The sequence below is a fragment of the Pseudophryne corroboree genome, unplaced genomic scaffold (genome assembly GCF_028390025.1).
Source record: "Pseudophryne corroboree isolate aPseCor3 unplaced genomic scaffold, aPseCor3.hap2 scaffold_584, whole genome shotgun sequence".
NCBI classification, from domain to species: domain Eukaryota; kingdom Metazoa; phylum Chordata; class Amphibia; order Anura; family Myobatrachidae; genus Pseudophryne; species Pseudophryne corroboree.
The window spans coordinates 204761-224544 of record NW_026970183.1 but is presented as its reverse complement, the minus strand read 5'-3'; the positions used below and the strand labels follow the sequence as shown (position 1 = coordinate 224544).

At 35.4% G+C, this 19784-nt stretch overlaps 1 non-coding gene and 1 pseudogene across 1 annotated transcript; one reads left to right on the top strand and one right to left on the bottom strand.

Moving 5' to 3' along the window:
- The first annotated feature begins 15933 nt into the window (after window positions 1–15933).
- LOC135034512 (U1 spliceosomal RNA) lies at window positions 15934–16094 on the top strand. Its single transcript, XR_010229691.1, has one exon. It is a non-coding gene; the product is annotated as a U1 spliceosomal RNA (small nuclear RNA).
- A 3252-nt stretch (window positions 16095–19346) lies between these two features.
- LOC135034553 (U1 spliceosomal RNA) lies at window positions 19347–19525 on the bottom strand (annotated as a pseudogene).
- Window positions 19526–19784: the final 259 nt, after the last annotated feature.

Below are 19784 nucleotides of genomic sequence, written 5' to 3'. Positions count from 1 at the left end.
TTTTTGTAAGATGTTTCTTCCATCAACCAATGAAGAAACACATTGGTACTTTCCCATGATGAGTGAGTGCTTCAGGATCTCTTGCACTTACATGTGCAGCAGAGTACTGTAATGGAAGCATGCTGGGTCCATAACCCAGAGGTAGGCAGATTGAAACTATCCTCTGCTATATGCATTTTTTTTTGTTCATTAAAGTAATCCAAAACTGGGATTGATATTTTAGCTTTTATTTTTACTTAAAGTACAATAACTTTTACCATTTTAATTTGTTTTAATAGTATATTGACAGTATTGTTTTCTTTCAAAAATCCAATTAATTTTCTTTACCCGATTATTAAAATGGTAACTGACAAAAACAAACTACATTGTCACCAGAAGAGCAATACAAAATGTACAAGTGATATATTAAAATCATCTTTCCAGCTTGAATTTCAATGATGCATTGGGGCAACAATTTTGTGAGAAACATCTTCACCCTTAAATAAAGATTTTCTTAATTCCTTACCTGTGTGCTAATTAGATATCACCTTGTTTTCACATTAAACAGACTTCCACATGAGAAAGCAGCAAGGATGCAGTGGCGTTAATGTTTCCTGGTGTCAACCTGTATTATTTCAGTAGATATTGAAATGAGGATGCATCTTGCTGCCTTTCCAATGAAGCAAGTTTAATTTAGTAATAGGTGAAAAACCATCCCTACAAAGGTGTTAATCAGAGACTTGGCTTTGTGGACACTTTTCAGAGAACAAATTTGTTATCATAAAAATAAAGCCAGAAAATGAAGAGCTGTTTAATCACTCAATTGTATTTTTCTGCCAGCATTTTTCTTTTTCTCTGCAACCCACTGCTAAATTGTGCTTCCTAGCTGTTTTTTTATAAAATCACTTAATCAAATCTAACTCTGATTACATCAGAGAAGGCCAGGTACCCTACACCACAGGTTCTCAAACTCGGTCCTCAGGACCCCACACAGTGCATGTTTTGTAGATTACCCAGCAGGTGCACAGGTGTATTAATTACTCACTGACACATTTTAAAAGGTCCACAGGTGGAGCTAATTATTCCACTTGTGATTCTGTGAGGGGACCTGCAAAACATGCACTGTGTGGGGTCCTGAGGACCGAGTTTGAGAACCTATGCCCTACACCATAAGAGGGGGTTTGCAATTTTGACTTGTCTACTTAAATATCACCAAAATCTGATCACAAGGTCAATTACGTCCCTGGGTGGGATTGAACCACCAACCTTTTGATTAATAGCTGAACACACTAACCGATTGCGCCACAGAGACACTTTGCAAAAAGAATATACTGACAAAGACTAATAAGCATTCATCTAGAACGTTTCCTAGAAAAACTTTAAAAAGTCAATAATCTGGAGAGTTTTTGTAAGATGTTTTTTCTAGCAACCAATGAAGAAACACATTGGTACTTTCGCATGATGAGTGAGGGCTTCAGGATCTCTTGCACTTACATGTGCAGCAGAGTACTGCAATGGAAGCATGCTGGGCCCATAACCCAGAGGTAGGCAGATTGAAACTATCCTTTGCTATATGCATTTTTTTTTTGTTCATTAAAGTAATCCAAAACTGGGATTGATATTTTAGCTTTTATTTTTACTTAAAGTACAATAACTTTTACCATTTTAATTTGTTTTAATAGTATATTGACAGTATTGTTTTCTTTCAAAAATCCACTTAATTTTCTTTACCCTATTATTAAAATGGTAATTGACAAAAACAAACTACATTGTCACCAGAAGAGCAATACAAAATGTACAAGTGATATATTAAAATCATCTTTCCAGCTTGAATTTCAATGATGCATTGGGGCAATGATTTTGTGAGAAACATCTTCACCCTTAAATAAAGATTTTCTTAATTCCTTACCTGTGTGCTAATTAGATATCACCTTGTTTTCACATTAAACAGACTTCCACATGAGAAAGCAGCAAGGATGCAGTGGCGTTAATGTTTCCTGGTGTCAACCTGTATTATTTCAGTAGATATTGAAATGAGGATGCATCTTGCTGCCTTTCCAATGAAGCAAGTTTAATTTAGTAATAGGTGAAAAACCATCCCTACAAATATGTTAATCAGATACTTGGCTTTGTGGACACTTTTCAGAGAACAAATTAGTTAGCATAAAAATAAAGCCAGAAAATGAAGAGCTGTTTAATCACTCAATTGGATTTTTCTGCCAGCATATTTCTTTTTCTCTGCAACCCACTGCTAAATTGTGCTTCCTAGCTGTTTTTATAAAATCACTGAATCAAATCTAACTCTGATTACATCAGAGAAGGCCAGGTACCCTACACCATAACAGGGGGTTTGAAATTTTGACTTGTCTGCTTAAAGATCACCAAAATCTGATAACAAGGTCAATTAAGTCCCTGGGTGGGATTGAACCACCAACCTTTTGGTTAATAGCCTTACACACTAACTGATTGCGCCACAGCGACACTTTGCAAAAGTACTTACTGACAAAGGCTAATAAGCATTCATCTAGAACGATTCCTAGAAACATTTTAAAAAGTCAATAATGTGGAGAGTTTTTGTAAGATGTTTCTTCCATCAACCAATGAAGAAACACATTGGTACTTTCCCATGATGAGTGAGTGCTTCAGGATCTCTTGCACTTACATGTGCAGCAGAGTACTGTAATGGAAGCATGCTGGGTCCATAACCCAGAGGTAGGCAGATTGAAACTATCCTCTGCTATATGCATTTTTTTTTGTTCATTAAAGTAATCCAAAACTGGGATTGATATTTTAGCTTTTATTTTTACTTAAAGTACAATAACTTTTACCATTTTAATTTGTTTTAATAGTATATTGACAGTATTGTTTTCTTTCAAAAATCCAATTAATTTTCTTTACCCGATTATTAAAATGGTAACTGACAAAAACAAACTACATTGTCACCAGAAGAGCAATACAAAATGTACAAGTGATATATTAAAATCATCTTTCCAGCTTGAATTTCAATGATGCATTGGGGCAACGATTTTGTGAGAAACATCTTCACCCTTAAATAAATATTTTCTTAATTCCTTACCTGTGTGCTAATTAGATATCACCTTGTTTTCACATTAAACAGACTTCCACATGAGAAAGCAGCAAGGATGCAGTGGCGTTAATGTTTCCTGGTGTCAACCTTTATTATTTCAGTAGATATTGAAATGAGGATGCATCTTGCTGCCTTTCCAATGAAGCAAGTTTAATTTAGTAATAGGTGAAAAACCATCCCTACAAAGGTGTTAATCAGAGACTTGGCTTTGTGGACACTTTTCAGAGAACAAATTTGTTAGCATAAAAATAAAGCCAGAAAATGAAGAGCTGTTTAATCACTCAATTGGATTTTTTTTGATAGCATATTTCTTTTTCTCTGCAACCCACTGCTAAATTGTGCTTCCTAGCTGTTTTTATAAAATCACTGAATCAAATCTAACTCTGATTACATCAGAGAAGGCCAGGTACCCTACACCATAACAGGGGTTTTCGAAATTTTGACTTGTCTACTTAAAGATCAACAAAATCTGATAACAAGGTCAATTATGTCCCTGGGTGGGATTGAACCACCAACCTTTTGGTTAATAGCTGTACACACTAACTGATTGCGCCACAGCGACACTTTGCGAAAGTGCATACTGACAAAGGCTAATAAGCATTCATCTAGAACGTTTCCTATAAAAACTTTAAATAGTCAATAATCTGGAGAGTTTTTGTAAGATGTTTCTTCCATCAACCAATGAAGAAACACATTGGTACTTTCCCATGATGAGTGAGTGCTTCAGGATCTCTTGCACTTACATGTGCAGCAGAGTACTGTTATGAAAGCATGCTGGGTCCATAACCCAGAGGTAGGCAGATTGAAACTATCCTCTGCTATATGCATTTTTTTTTGTTAATTAAAGTAATCCAAAACTGGGATTGATATTTTTGCTCTTTTATTTTTACTTAAAGTACAATAACTTTTACCATTTTAATTTGTTTTAATAGTATATTGACAGTATTGTTTTCTTTCAAAAATCCAATTACTTTTCTTTACCCGATTATTAAAATGGTAATTGACAAAAACAAACTACATTGTCACCAGAAGAGCAATACAAAATGTACAAGTGATATATTAAAATCATCTTTCCAGCTTGAATTTCAATGATGCATTGGGGCAACGATTTTGTGAGAAACATCTTCACCCTTAAATAAAGATTTTCTTAATTCCTTACCTGTGTGCTAATTAGATATCACTTTGTTTTCACATTAAACAGACTTCCACATGAGAAAACAGCAAAGATGCAGTGGCGTTAATGTTTCCTGGTGTCAACCTGTATTATTTCCGTAGATATTGAAATGAGGATGCATCTTGCTGCCTTTCCAATGAAGCAAGTTTAATTTAGTAATAGGTGAAAAACCATCCCTACAAAGATGTTAATCAGATACTTGGCTTTGTGGACACTTTTCAGAGAACAAATTTGTTATCATAAAAATAAAGCCAGAAAATGAAGAGCTGTTTAATCACTCAATTGGATTTTTCTGCCAGCATTTTTCTTTTTCTCTGCAACCCACTGCTAAATTGTGCTTCCTAGCTGTTTTTTTTATAAAATCACTTAATCAAATCTAACTCTGATTACATCAGAGAAGGCCAGGTACCCTACACCATAAGAGGGGTTTTGCAATTTTGACTTGTCTACTTAAATATTACCAAAATCTGATCACAAGGTCAATTACGTCCCTGGGTGGGATTGAACCACCAACCTTCTGATTAATAGCTGAACACACTAACCGATTGCGCCACAGAGACACTTTGCAAAAAGTACATACTGACAAAGACTAATAAGCATTCATCTAGAACGTTTCCTAGAAAAACTTTAAAAAGTCAATAATCTGGAGAGTTTTTGTAAGATGTTTCTTCCAGCAACCAATGAAGAAACACATTGGTACTTTCGCATGATGAGTGAGTGCTTCAGGATCTCTTGCACTTACATGTGCAGCAGAGTACTGCACTGGAAGCATGCTGGGCCCATAACCCAGAGGTAGGCAGATTGAAACTATCCTTTGCTATATGCATTTTTTTTTTGTTCATTAAAGTAATCCAAAACTGGGATTGATATTTTAGCTTTTATTTTTACTTAAAGTACAATAACTTTTACCATTTTAATTTGTTTTAATAGTATATTGACAGTATTGTTTTCTTTCAAAAATCCAATTAATTTTCTTTACCCGATTTTTAAAATGGTAATTGACAAAAACAAACTACATTGTCACCAGAAGAGCAATACAAAATGTACAAGTGATATATTAAAATCATCTTTCCAGCTTGAATTTCAATGATGCATTGGGGCAACGATTTTGTGAGAAACATCTTCACCCTTAAATAAAGATTTTCTTAATTCCTTACCTGTGTGCTAATTAGATATCACCTTGTTTTCACATTAAACAGACTTCCACATGAGAAAACAGCAAAGATGCAGTGGCGTTAATGTTTCCTGGTGTCAACCTGTATTATTTCCGTAGATATTGAAATGAGGATGCATCTTGCTGCCTTTCCAATGAAGCAAGTTTAATTTAGTAATAGGTGAAAAACCATCCCTACAAAAATGTTAATCAGATACTTGGCTTTGTGGACACTTTTCAGAGAACAAATTTGTTATCATAAAAATAAAGCCAGAAAATGAAGAGCTGTTTAATCACTCAATTGGATTTTTCTGCCAGCATTTTTCTTTTTCTCTGCAACCCACTGCTAAATTGTGCTTCCTAGCTGTTTTTTTTATAAAATCACTTAATCAAATCTAACTCTGATTACATCAGAGAAGGCCAGGTACCCTACACCATAAGAGGGGGTTTGCAATTTTGACTTGTCTACTTAAATATCACCAAAATCTGATCACAAGGTCAATTATGTCCCTGGGTGGGATTGAACCACCAACTTTTTGATTAATAGCTGAACACACTAACCAATTGCGCCACAGAGACACTTTGCAAAAAGTACATACTGACAAAGACTAATAAGCATTCATCTAGAACGTTTCCTAAAAAAACTTTAAAAAGTCAATAATCTGGAGAGTTTTTGTAAGATGTTTCTTCCAGCAACCAACGAAGAAACACATTGGTACTTTCGCATGATGAGTGAGTGCTTCAGGATCTCTTGCACTTACATGTGCAGCAGAGTACTGCAATGGAAGCATGCTGGGCCCATAACCCAGAGGTAGGCAGATTGAAACTATCCTTTGCTATATGCATTTTTTTTTGTTCATAAAAGTAATCCAAAACTGGGATTGATATTTTAGCTTTTATTTTTACTTAAAGTACAATAACTTTTACCATTTTAATTTGTTTTAATAGTATATTGACAGTATTGTTTTCTTTAAAAAATCCAATTAATTTTCTTTACCCGATTATTAAAATGGTAATTGACAAAAACAAACTACATTGTCACCAGAAGAGCAATACAAAATGTACAAGTGATACATTAAAATCATCTTTCCAGCTTGAATTTCAATGATGCATTGGGGCAACGATTATGTGAGAAACATCTTCACCCTTAAATAAAGATTTTCTTAATTCCTTACCTGTGTGCTAATTAGATATCACCTTGTTTTCACATTAAACAGACTTCCACATGAGAAAGCAGCAAGGATGCAGTGGCGTTAATGTTTCCTGGTGTCAACCTGTACTATTTCAGTAGATATTGAAATGAGGATGCATCTTGCTGCCTTTCCAATGAAGCAAGTTTAATTTAGTAATAGATGAAAAACCATCCCTACAAATATGTTAATCAGATACTTGGCTTTGTGGACACTTTTCAGAGAACAAATTAGTTAGCATAAAAATAAAGCCAGAAAATGAAGAGCTGTTTAATCACTCAATTGGATTTTTCTGCCAGCATATTTCTTTTTCTCTGCAACCCACTGCTAAATTGCGCTTCCTAGCTGTTTTTATAAAATCACTGAATCAAATCTAACTACATCAGAGAAGGCCAGGTACCCTACACCATAACAGGGGGTTTGAAATTTTGACTTGTCTACTTAAAGATCACCAAAATCTGATAACAAGGTCAATTAAGTCCCTGGGTGGGATTGAACCACCAACCTTTTGGTTAATAGCCTTACACACTAAATGATTGCGCCACAGTGACACTTTGCAAAAGTACTTACTGACAAAGGCTAATAAGCATTCATCTAGAACGATTCCTAGAAACATTTTAAAAAGTCAATAATGTGGAGAGTTTTTGTAAGATGTTTCTTCCATCAACCAATGAAGAAACACATTGGTACTTTCCCATGATGAGTGAGTGCTTCAGGATCTCTTGCACTTACATGTGCAGCAGAGTACTGTAATGGAAGCATGCTGGGTCCATAACCCAGAGGTAGGCAGATTGAAACTATCCTCTGCTATATGCATTTTTTTTTGTTAATTAAAGTAATCCAAAACTGGGATTGATATTTTTGCTCTTTTATTTTTACTTAAAGTACATTAACTTTTACCATTTTAATTTGTTTTAATAGTATATTGACAGTATTGTTTTCTTTCAAAAATCCAATTAATTTTCTTTACCCGATTATTAAAATGGTAATTGACAAAAGCAAACTACATTGTCACCAGAAGAGCAATACAAAATGTACAAGTGATATATTAAAATCATCTTTCCAGCTTGAATTTCAATGATGCATTGGGGCAACGATTTTGTGAGAAACATCTTCACCCTTAAATAAAGATTTTCTTAATTCCTTACCTGTGTGCTAATTAGATATCACCTTGTTTTCACATTAAACAGACTTCCACATGAGAAAGCAGCAAGGATGCAGTGGCGTTAATGTTTCCTGGTGTCAACCTGTATTATTTCAGTAGATATTGAAATGAGGATGCATCTTGCTGCCTTTCCAATGAAGCAAGTTTAATTTAGTAATAGGTGAAAAACCATCCCTACAAAGATGTTAATTAGATACTTGGCTTTGTGGACACTTTTCAGAGAACAAATTTGTTAGCATAAAAATAAAGCCAGAAAATGAAGAGCTGTTTAATCACTCAATTGGATTTTTTTGCCAGCATATTTCTTTTTCTCTGCAACCCACTGCTAAATTGTGCTTCCTAGCTGTTTTTATAAAATCACTGAATCAAATCTAACTCTGATTACATCAGAGAAGGCCAGGTACCCTACACCATAACAGGGGTTTTCGAAATTTTGACTTGTCTACTTAAAGATCAACAAAATCTGATAACAAGGTCAATTACGTCCCTGGGTGGGATTGAACCACCAACCTTTTGGTTAATAGGCGTACACACTAACTGATTGCGCCACAGCGACACTTTGCAAAAGTACTTACTGACAAAGGCTAATAAGCATTCATCTAGAATGTTTCCTAGAAAAACTTTAAAAAGTCAATAATCTGGAGAGTTTTTGTAAGATGTTTCTTCCATCAACCAACGAAGAAACACATTGGTACTTTCCCATGATGAGTGAGTGCTTCAGGATCTCTTGCACTTACATGTGCAGCAGAGTACTGCATTGGAAACATGCTGGGCCCATAACCCAGAGGTAGGCAGAATGAAACTATCCTCTGCTATATGCATTTTTTATTGTTAATTAAAGTAATCCAAAACTGGGATTGATATTTTTGCTCTTTTATTTTTACTTAAAGTACAATAACTTTTACCATTTTAATTTGTTTTAATAGTATATTGACAGTATTGTTTTCTTTCAAAAATCCACTTAATTTTCTTTACCCTATTATTATAATGGTAATTGACAAAAACAAACTACATTGTCACCAGAAGAGCAATACAAAATGTACAAGTGATATATTAAAATCATCTTTCCAGCTTGAATTTCAATGATGCATTGGGGCAACGATTTTGTGAGAAACATCTTCACCCTTAAATAAAGATTTTCTTAATTCCTTACCGGTGTGCTAATTAGATATCACCTTGTTTTCACATTAAACAGACTTCCACATGAGAAAACAGCAAAGATGCAGTGGCGTTAATGTTTCCTGGTGTCAACCTGTATTATTTCCGTAGATATTGAAATGAGGATGCATCTTGCTGCCTTTCCAATGAAGCAAGTTTAATTTAGTAATAGGTTAAAAACCATCCCTACAAAGATGTTAATCAGACACTTGGCTTTGTGGACACTTTTCAGAGAACAAATTAGTTAGCATAAAAATAAAGCCAGAAAATGAAGAGCTGTTTAATCACTCAATTGGATTTTTCTGCCAGCATATTTCTTTTTCTCTGCAACCCACTGCTAAATTGTGCTTCCTAGCTGTTTTTTTATAAAATCACTTAATCAAATCTAACTCTGATTACATCAGAGAAGGCCAGGTACCCTACACCATAAGAGGGGGTTTGAAATTTTGACTTGTCTACTTAAAGATCACCAAAATCTGATAACAAGGTCAATTACATCCCTGGGTGGTATTGAACCACCAACCCTTTGATTAATAACCAAACACACTAACCGATTGCGCCACAGAGACACTTTGCAAACTTACATACTGACAAAGGCTAATAAGCATTCATCTAGAACGTTTCCTAGAAAAACTTTAAAAAGTCAATAATCTGGAGAGTTTTTGTAAGATGTTTCTTCCATCAACCAACGAAGAAACACATTGGTACTTTCCCATGATGAGTGAGTGCTTCAGGATCTCTTGCACTTACATGTTCAGCAGAGTACTGCATTGGAAACATGCTGGGCCCATAACCCAGAGGTAGGCAGATTGAAACTATCCTCTGCTATATGCATTTTTTATTGTTAATTAAAGTAATCCAAAACTGGGATTGATATTTTTGCTCTTTTATTTTTACTTAAAGTACAATAACTTTTACCATTTTAATTTGTTTTAATAGTATATTGACAGTATTGTTTTCTTTCAAAAATCCACTTAATTTTCTTTACCCTATTATTATAATGGTAATTGACAAAAACAAACTACATTGTCACCAGAAGAGCAATACAAAATGTACAAGTGATATATTAAAATCATCTTTCCAGCTTGAATTTCAATGATGCATTGGGGCAACGATTTTGTGAGAAACACCTTCACCCTTAAATAAAGATTTTCTTAATTCCTTACCTGTGTGCTAATTAGATATCACCTTGTTTTCACATTAAACAGACTTCCACATGCGAAAGCAGCAAGGATGCAGTGGCGTTAATGTTTCCTGGTGTCAACCTGTATTATTTCAGTAGACATTGAAATGAGGATGCATCTTGCTGCCTTTCCAATGAAGCAAGTTTAATTTAGTAATAGGTGAAAAACCATCCCTACAAAGATGTTAATCAGAGACTTGGCTTTGTGGACACTTTTCAGAGAACAAATTTGTTAGCATAAAAATAAAGCCAGAAAATGAAGAGCTGTTTAATCACTCAATTGGATTTTTTTGCCAGCATATTTCTTTTTCTCTGCAACTCACTGCTAAATTGTGCTTCCTAGCTGTTTTTATAAAATCACTAAATCAAATCTAACTCTGATTACATCAGAGAAGGCCAGGTACCCTACACCATAACAGGGGGTTTGAAATTTTGACTTGTCTACTTAAAGATCACCAAAATCTGATAACAAGGTCAATTAAGTCCCTGGGTGGGATTGAACCACCAACCTTTTGGTTAATAGCCTCACACACTAACTGATTGCGCCACAGCGACACTTTGCAAAAGTACTTACTGACAAAGACTAATACGCATTCATCTAGAACGATTTCTAGAAACATTTTAAAAAGTCAATAATGTGGAGAGTTTTTGTAAGATGTTTCTTCCATCAACCAATGAAGAAACACATTGGTACTTTCCCATGATGAGTGAGTGCTTCAGGATCTCTTGCACTTACATGTGCAGCAGAGTACTGTAATGGAAGCATGCTGGGTCCATAACCCAGAGGTAGGCAGATTGAAACTATCCTCTGCTATATGCATTTTTTTTGTTAATTAAAGTAATCCAAAACTGGGATTGATATTTTTGCTCTTTTATTTTTACTTAAAGTACAATAACTTTTACCATTTTAATTTGTTTTAATAGTATATTGACAGTATTGTTTTCTTTCAAAAATCCAATTAATTTTCTTTACCCGATTATTAAAATGGTAATTGACAAAAGCAAACTACATTGTCACCAGAAGAGCAATACAAAATGTACAAGTGATATATTAAAATCATCTTTCCAGCTTGAATTTCAATGATGCATTGGGGCAACGATTTTGTGAGAAAAATCTTCACCCTTAAATAAAGATTTTCTTAATTCCTTACCTGTGTGCTAATTAGATATCACCTTGTTTTCACATTAAACAGACTTCCACATGAGAAAGCAGCAAGGATGCAGTGGCGTTAATGTTTCCTGGTGTCAACCTGTATTATTTCAGTAGATATTGAAATGAGGATGCATCTTGCTGCCTTTCCAATGAAGCAAGTTTAATTTAGTAATAGGTGAAAAACCATCCCTACAAAGATGTTAATCAGATACTTGGCTTTGTGGACACTTTTCAGAGAACAAATTTGTTAGCATAAAAATAAAGCCAGAAAATGAAGAGCTGTTTAATCACTCAATTGGATTTTTTTGCCAGCATATTTCTTTTTCTCTGCAACCCACTGCTAAATTGTGCTTCCTAGCTGTTTTTATAAAATCACTGAATCAAATCTAACTCTGATTACATCAGAGAAGGCCAGGTACCCTACACCATAACAGGGGTTTTCGAAATTTTGACTTGTCTACTTAAAGATCAACAAAATCTGATAACAAGGTCAATTATGTCCCTGGGTGGGGTTGAACCACCAACCTTTTGGTTAATAGCCATACACACTAACTGATTGAGCCACAGCGACACTTTGCAAAAGTACTTACTGACAAAGGCTAATAAGCATTCATCTAGAACGTTTCCTATAAAAACTTTAAATAGTCAATAATCTGGAGAGTTTTTGTAAGATGTTTCTTCCATCAACCAATGAAGAAACACATTGGTACTTTCCCATGATGAGTGAGTGCTTCAGGATCTCTTGCACTTACATGTGCAGCAGAGTACTGTAATGGAAGCATGCTGGGTCCATAACCCAGAGGTAGGCAGATTGAAACTATCCTCTGCTATATGCATTTTTTTTGTTAATTAAAGTAATCCAAAACTGGGATTGATATTTGTGCTCTTTTATTTTTACTTAAAGTACAATAACTTTTACCATTTTAATTTGTTTTAATAGTATATTGACAGTATTGTTTTCTTTCAAAAATCCAATTAATTTTCTTTACCCGATTATTAAAATGGTAATTGACAAAAACAAACTACATTGTCACCAGAAGAGCAATACAAAATGTACAAGTGATATATTAAAATCATCTTTCCAGCTTGAATTTCAATGATGCATTGGGGCAACGATTTTGTGAGAAACATCTTCACCCTTAAATAAAGATTTTCTTAATTCCTTACCTGTGTGCTAATTAGATATCACCTTGTTTTCACATTAAACAGACTTCCACATGAGAAAACAGCAAAGATGCAGTGGCGTTAATGTTTCCTGGTGTCAACCTGTATTATTTCCGTAGATATTGAAATGAGGATGCATCTTGCTGCCTTTCCAATGAAGCAAGTTTAATTTAGTAATAGGTGAAAAACCATCCCTACAAAGATGTTAATCAGACACTTGGCTTTGTGGACACTTTTCAGAGAACAAATTAGTTAGCATAAAAATAAAGCCAGAAAATGAAGAGCAGTTTAATCACTCAATTGGATTTTTCTGCCAGCATATTTCTTTTTCTCCGCAACCCACTGCTAAATTGTGCTTCCTAGCTGTTTTTTTATAAAATCACTTAATCAAATCTAACTCTGATTACATCAGAGAAGGCCAGGTACCCTACACCATAAGAGGGGGTTTGAAATTTTGACTAGTCTACTTAAAGATCACCAAAATCTGATAACAAGGTCAATTACATCCCTGGGTGGGATTGAACCACCAACCCTTTGATTAATAACCAAACACACTAACCGATTGCGCCACAGAGACACTTTGCAAACTTACATACTGACAAAGGCTAATAAGCATTCATCTAGAACGTTTCCTAGAAAAACTTTAAAAAGTCAATAATCTGGAGAGTTTTTGTAAGATGTTTCTTCCATCAACCAACGAAGAAACACATTGGTACTTTCCCATGATGAGTGAGTGCTTCAGGATCTCTTGCACTTACATGTGCAGCAGAGTACTGCATTGGAAACATGCTGGGCCCATAACCCAGAGGTAGGCAGATTGAAACTATCCTCTGCTATATGCATTTTTTATTGTTAATTAAAGTAATCCAAAACTGGGATTGATATTTTTGCTCTTTTATTTTTACTTTAAAGTACAATAACTTTTACCATTTTAATTTGTTTTAATAGTATATTGACAGTATTGTTTTCTTTCAAAAATCCACTTAATTTTCTTTACCCTATTTTTATAATGGTAATTGACAAAAACAAACTACATTGTCACCAGAAGAGCAATACAAAATGTACAAGTGATATATTAAAATCATCTTTCCAGCTTGAATTTCAATGATGCATTGGGGCAACGATTTTGTGAGAAACATCTTCACCCTTAAATAAAGATTTTCTTAATTCCTTACCTGTGTGCTAATTAGATATCACCTTGTTTTCACATTAAACAGACTTCCACATGCGAAAGCAGCAAGGATGCAGTGGCGTTAATGTTTCCTGGTGTCAACCTGTATTATTTCAGTAGACATTGAAATGAGGATGCATCTTGCTGCCTTTCCAATGAAGCAAGTTTAATTTAGTAATAGGTGAAAAACCATCCCTACAAAGGTGTTAATCAGAGACTTGGCTTTGTGGACACTTTTCAGAGAACAAATTTGTTAGCATAAAAATAAAGCCAGAAAATGAAGAGCTGTTTAATCACTCAATTGGATTTTTTTGCCAGCATATTTCTTTTTCTCTGCAACTCACTGCTAAATTGTGCTTCCTAGCTGTTTTTATAAAATCACTGAATCAAATCTAACTCTGATTACATCAGAGAAGGCCAGGTACCCTACACCATAACAGGGGGTTTGAAATTTTGACTTGTCTACTTAAAGATCACCAAAATCTGATAACAAGGTCAATTACGTCCCTGGGTGGGATTGAACCACCAACCTTTTGGTTAATAACCATACACACAGACTGATTGCGCCACAGCGACACTTTGCAAAAGTACATACTGACAAATGCTAATAAGCATTCATCTAGAACGTTTCCTAGAAACATTTTAAAAAGTCAATAAAGTGGAGAGTTTTTGTAAGATGTTTCTTCCATCAACCAATGAAGAAACACATTGGAACTTTCCCATGATAAGTGAGTGCTTCAGGACCTCTTGCACTTACATGTGCAGCAGAGTACTGTAATGGAAGCATGCTGGGTCCATAACCCAGAGGTAGGCAGATTGAAACTATCCTCTGCTATATGCATTTTTTTTTGTTAATTAAAGTAATCCAAAACTGGGATTGATATTTTTGCTCTTTTATTTTTACTTAAAGTACAATAACTTTTACCATTTTAATTTGTTTTAATAGTATATTGACAGTATTGTTTTCTTTCAAAAATCCAATTAATTTTCTTTACCCGATTATTAAAATGGTAATTGACAAAAACAAACTACATTGTCACCAGAAGAGCAATACAAAATGTACAAGTGATATATTAAAATCATCTTTCCAGCTTGAATTTCAATGATGCATTGGGGCAACGATTTTGTGAGAAACATCTTCACCCTTTAATAAAGATTTTCTTAATTCCTTACCTGTGTGCTAATTAGATATCACCTTGTTTTCACATTAAACAGACTTCCACATGAGAAAGCAGCAAGGATGCAGTGGCGTTAATGTTTCCTGGTGTCAACCTGTATTATTTCAGTAGATATTGAAATGAGGATGCATCTTGCTGCCTTTCCAATGAAGCAAGTTTAATTTAGTAATAGGTGAAAAACCATCCAAGAGCTGTTTAATCACTCAATTGGATTTTTTTGCCAGCATATTTCTTTTTCTCTGCAACCCACTGCTAAATTGTGCTTCCTAGCTGTTTTTATAAAATCACTGAATCAAATCTAACTCTGATTACATCAGAGAAGTCTAAATACCTAACACCATAACAGGGGGTTTGAAATTTTGACTTGTCTACTTAAAGATCACCAAAATCTGATAACAAAGTCAATTACATCCCTGGGTGGGATTGAACCACCAACCTTTTGGTTAATAGCCATACACACTAACTGATTGCGCCACAGCGACACTTTGCAAAATTACATACTGACAAAGGCTAATAAACAATCATCTAGAACGTTTCCTAGAAAAACTTTAAAAAGTCAATAATCTGGAGTGTTTTTGTAAGATGTTTCTGCCATCAACCAATGAAGAAACACATTGGTACTTTCCCATGATGAGTGAGTGCTTCAGGATCTCTTGCACTTACATGTGCAGCAGAGTACTGCAATGGAAGCATGCTGGGCCCATAACCCAGAGGTAGAAAGATTGAAACTATCCTCTGCTATATGCATTTTTTTTGTTAATTAAAGTAATCCAAAACTGGGATTGATATTTTTGCTCTTTTATTTTTACTTAAAGTACAATAACTTTTACCATTTTAATTTGTTTTAATAGTATATTGACAGTATTGTTTTCTTTCAAAAATTCACTTAATTTTATTTTCTGTGTGCTAATTAGATATCACCTTGTTTTCACATTAAATAGACTTCCACATGAGAAAGCAGCAAGGATGCAGTGGCGTTAATGTTTCCTGGTGGTAGTGGGGTACTGTGTTTGTGCTTTCCTCTGGTCAGCTCTGGTAAAAGTCAGATTTCTTTGTCTCAGATCTTCCTCTAGCCTTGTTCTTCTTTCGAGAGTTCCCTTGTGCTGCCTCAGTTGGATCTCCTTCACTTGACAGGGGGGTACCCGAGCAGCGACCCTCCCCAGCACTAGCCCAACTCCTACTTACCTGCCAGGTGAGATACTATGATCAGGAAGGTGCTTCTCCCAGGGAAAGGCTCACCCATTGCACTCTGGGTGTGCTGCTCCTGCGATTTCCCCAAATGTGGGAAACTTGACTGCATAATTTGTGTTTCCCCTGGTCGGCTCTCGTATATCAGATCTCTTTGTCTCAGGTCTCTCTCCAGCCTAGTTTGCTGTCTGTTTCCACTTCTCTTTTCTTAAACCGCTCCCTTCTATTCCCTTGTGCACCTTAATTAAATCTAACTCTGATTACGTCAGAGAAGGCCAGGTACCCTACACCATAAGAGGGGGTTTGAAATTTTGACTTGTCTACTTAAAGATCACCAAAATCTGATCACAAGGTCAATTACATCACTGGGTGGGAACCTTTTGGTTAATAGCCCATGTAAGTGCAAGAGATCCTGAAGCACTCACTCATCATGGGAATGTACCAATGTGTTTCTTACAAAAATTCTCCAGATTATTGACTTTTTAAAGTTTTTCTAGGAAACGTTCTAGATGAATGCTTATTAGCCTTTGTCAGTATGTACTTTTGCAAAGTGTCGCTGTGGCGCAATCAGTTAGTGTGTATGGCTATTAACCTAAAGGTTGGTGATTCAATCCCACCCAGGGACGTAATAGACCTTGTTATCAGATTTTGGTGATCTTTAAGTAGACAAGTCAAAATTTCAAACCCCCTCTTATGGTGTAGGGTACCCGGCCTTCTCTGATGTAATCAGAATTAGATTTGATTAAGTGATTTTATAAAAAACAGCTAGGAAGCACAATTTAGCAGTGGGTTGCAGAGAAAAAAAATTATGCTGGCAGAAAAGTCCAATTGAGTGATTAAACAGCTCTTCATTTTCTGATTTTATGTTTATGCTAACAAATTTGCTCTCTGAAAAGTGTCCACAAAGCCAAGTCTCTGATTAACACCTTTGTAGGAATGGTTTTTCACCTATTACTGAATTAAACTTGCTTCATTGGAAAGGCAGCAAGATGCATCCTCATTTCAATGTCTACTGAAATAATACAGGTTGACACCAGGAAACATAAACGTCACTGCATCCTTGCTGCTTCCTCATGGGGAAGTCTGTTTAATGTGAAAACAAGGTGATATCTAATCAGCACACAGGTAAGGAATTAAGAAAATCTTTCTTTATGGGTGAAGATGTTTCTCACAAAATTGTTGCACCAAGGCATCATTGAAATTCAAGCTGGAAAGATGATTTTAATATATCACTTGTACATTTTGTACTGCTCTTCTGGTGACAATGTAGATTGTTTTTGTCAATTACCATTTTAATAATCGGGTAAAGAAAATTAATTGGATTTTTGAAAGAAAACAATACTGTCAATATACTATTAAAACAAATTAAAATGGTAAAAGTTATTGTACTTTAAGTAAAAATAAAAGAGCAAAAATATCAATCCCAGTTTTGGATTACTTTAATTAATAAAAACAATGCATATAGCAGAGGATAGTTTCAATCTGCCTACCTCTGGGTTATGGACCCAGCATGCTTCCATTACAGTACTCTGCTGCACATGTAAGTGCAAGAGATCCTGAAGCACTCACTCATCATAGGAAAGTACCAATGTGTTTCTTCATTGGTTGATGGAAGAAACATCTTACAAAAACTCTCCACATTATTGACTTTTTAAAATGTTTCTAGGAAACGTTCTAGATGAATGCTTATTAGCCTTTGTCAGTATGTACTTTTGAAAAGTGTCGCTGTGGCGCAATCAGTTAGTGTATAAGGCTATTAACCAAAAGGTTGGTGGTTCAATCCCACCCAGGGACGTAATTGACCTTGTTATCAGATTTCGGTGATCTTTAAGTAGACAAGTCAAAATTTCAAACCCCCTCTTATGGTGTAGGGTACCTGGCCTTCTCTGATGTAATCAGAGTTAGATTTGATTAAGTGATTTTATAAAAAAAACAGCTAGGAAGCACAATTTAGCAGTGGGTTGCAGAGAAAAAGAAAAATGCTGGCAGAAAAATCCAATTGAGTGATTAAACAGCTCTTCATTTTCTGGCTTTATTTTTATGCTAACAAATTTGTTCTCTGAAAAGTGTCCACAAAGCCAAGTCTCTGATTAACACCTTTGTAGGGATGGTTTTTAACCTATTACTAAATTAAACTTGCTTCATTGGAAAGGCAGCAAGATGCATCCTCATTTCAATGTCTACTGAAATAATACAGGTTGACACCAGGAAACATTAACGCCACTGCATCCTTGCTGCTTTCTCATGTGAAAGTCTGTTTAATGTGAAAACAAGGTGATATCTAATTAGCACACAGGTAGGGAATTAAGAAAATCTTTATTTAAGGGTGAAGATGTTTCTCACAAAATCGTTACCTCAATGCATCATTGAAATTCAAGCTGAAAAGATGATTTTAATATATCACTTGTACATTTTGTATTGCTCTTCTGGTGACAATGTAGTTTGTTTTTGTCAATTACCATTTTAATAATAGGGTAAAGAAAATTAAGTGGATTTTTGAAAGAAAACAATACTGTCAATATACTATTAAAACAAATTAAAACAGTAAAAGTTATTGTACTTTAAGTAAAAATAAAAGAGCCAAAATATCAATCCCAGTTTTGGATTACTTTAATTAACAAAAAAAATGCATATAGCAGAGGACAGTTGCAATCTGCCTACCTCTGGGTTATAGGCCCAGCATGCTTCCATTGTAGTCCTTTGCTGCACATGTAAGTGCAAGAGATCCTGAAGCACTCACTCATCATGGGAAAGTACCAATGTGTTTCTTCATTGGTTGATGGAAGGAACATCTTACAAAAACTCTCCAGATTATTGACTTTTTAAAGTTTTTCTAGGAAACGTTCTAGATGAATGCTTATTAACCTTTGTCAGTATGTACTTTTGCAAAGTGTCTCTGAGGCGCAAACAGTTAGCGTGTTCAGTTGTTAACCAAAAGGTTGGTGGTTCAATCCCACCTAGGGACGTAATTGACCTCGTTATCAGATTTTGGTGATCTTTAAGTAGACAAGTAAAAATTTCAAACCACCTCTTATGGTGTAGGGTACCTGGCCTTCTCTGATGTAATCAGAGTTAGATTTGATTAAGTGATTTTATAAAAAAAACAGCCACGAAGCACAATTTAGCAGTGGGTTGCAGAGAAAAAGAAATATGCTGGCAGAAAAATCCAATTGAGTGATTAAACAGCTCTTCATTTTCTGGCTTTATTTTTATGCTAACAAATTTGTGCTCTGAAAAGTGTCCACAAAGCCAAGTATCTGATTAACACCTTTGTAGGGATGGTTTTTCACCTATTATTAAATTAAACTTGCTTCATTGGAAAGGCAGCAAGTGATGTCATCCAAGCAGTGGGTCAAAGTTGGCTTCAAACCTCGTCTGCTTATGAAAAGAGAAAAGGGGTATGCAGGGCATGGCGGCCTTTTGCGGTGCTTGGATGACCCCTAGTTCGCATTAAATAATGCAGTCGAGTTTCCCACATTTGGGGAAATCACAGGGGTCAGCATACCCAGAATGCAATGAATGAACCGCACCCTGGGAGAACAGTCTTCATGACCATGGTATCTCCTATGCAAAATAAGTATGATTTGGGATAGGGCTGGGGAGGGCCGCTGCTCAGGCACATCTCTGTCAAGTAAAGGAGATTCAACTGAGGCAGCACAAGGGAACTCTCATCTGGGGACAACAACTGCAGGGAGAACACATATTTTCAGATGAACATGGGAGGGCAGAAGGCTGCCTAATACTGAAGCACCCCCAAACAACAAACCAAATGCAACAACTAGTGCAAGCATTCCTGGGGGAAGGCCTGCAGCAGATGGATTTGCATATGGCGATGTCATC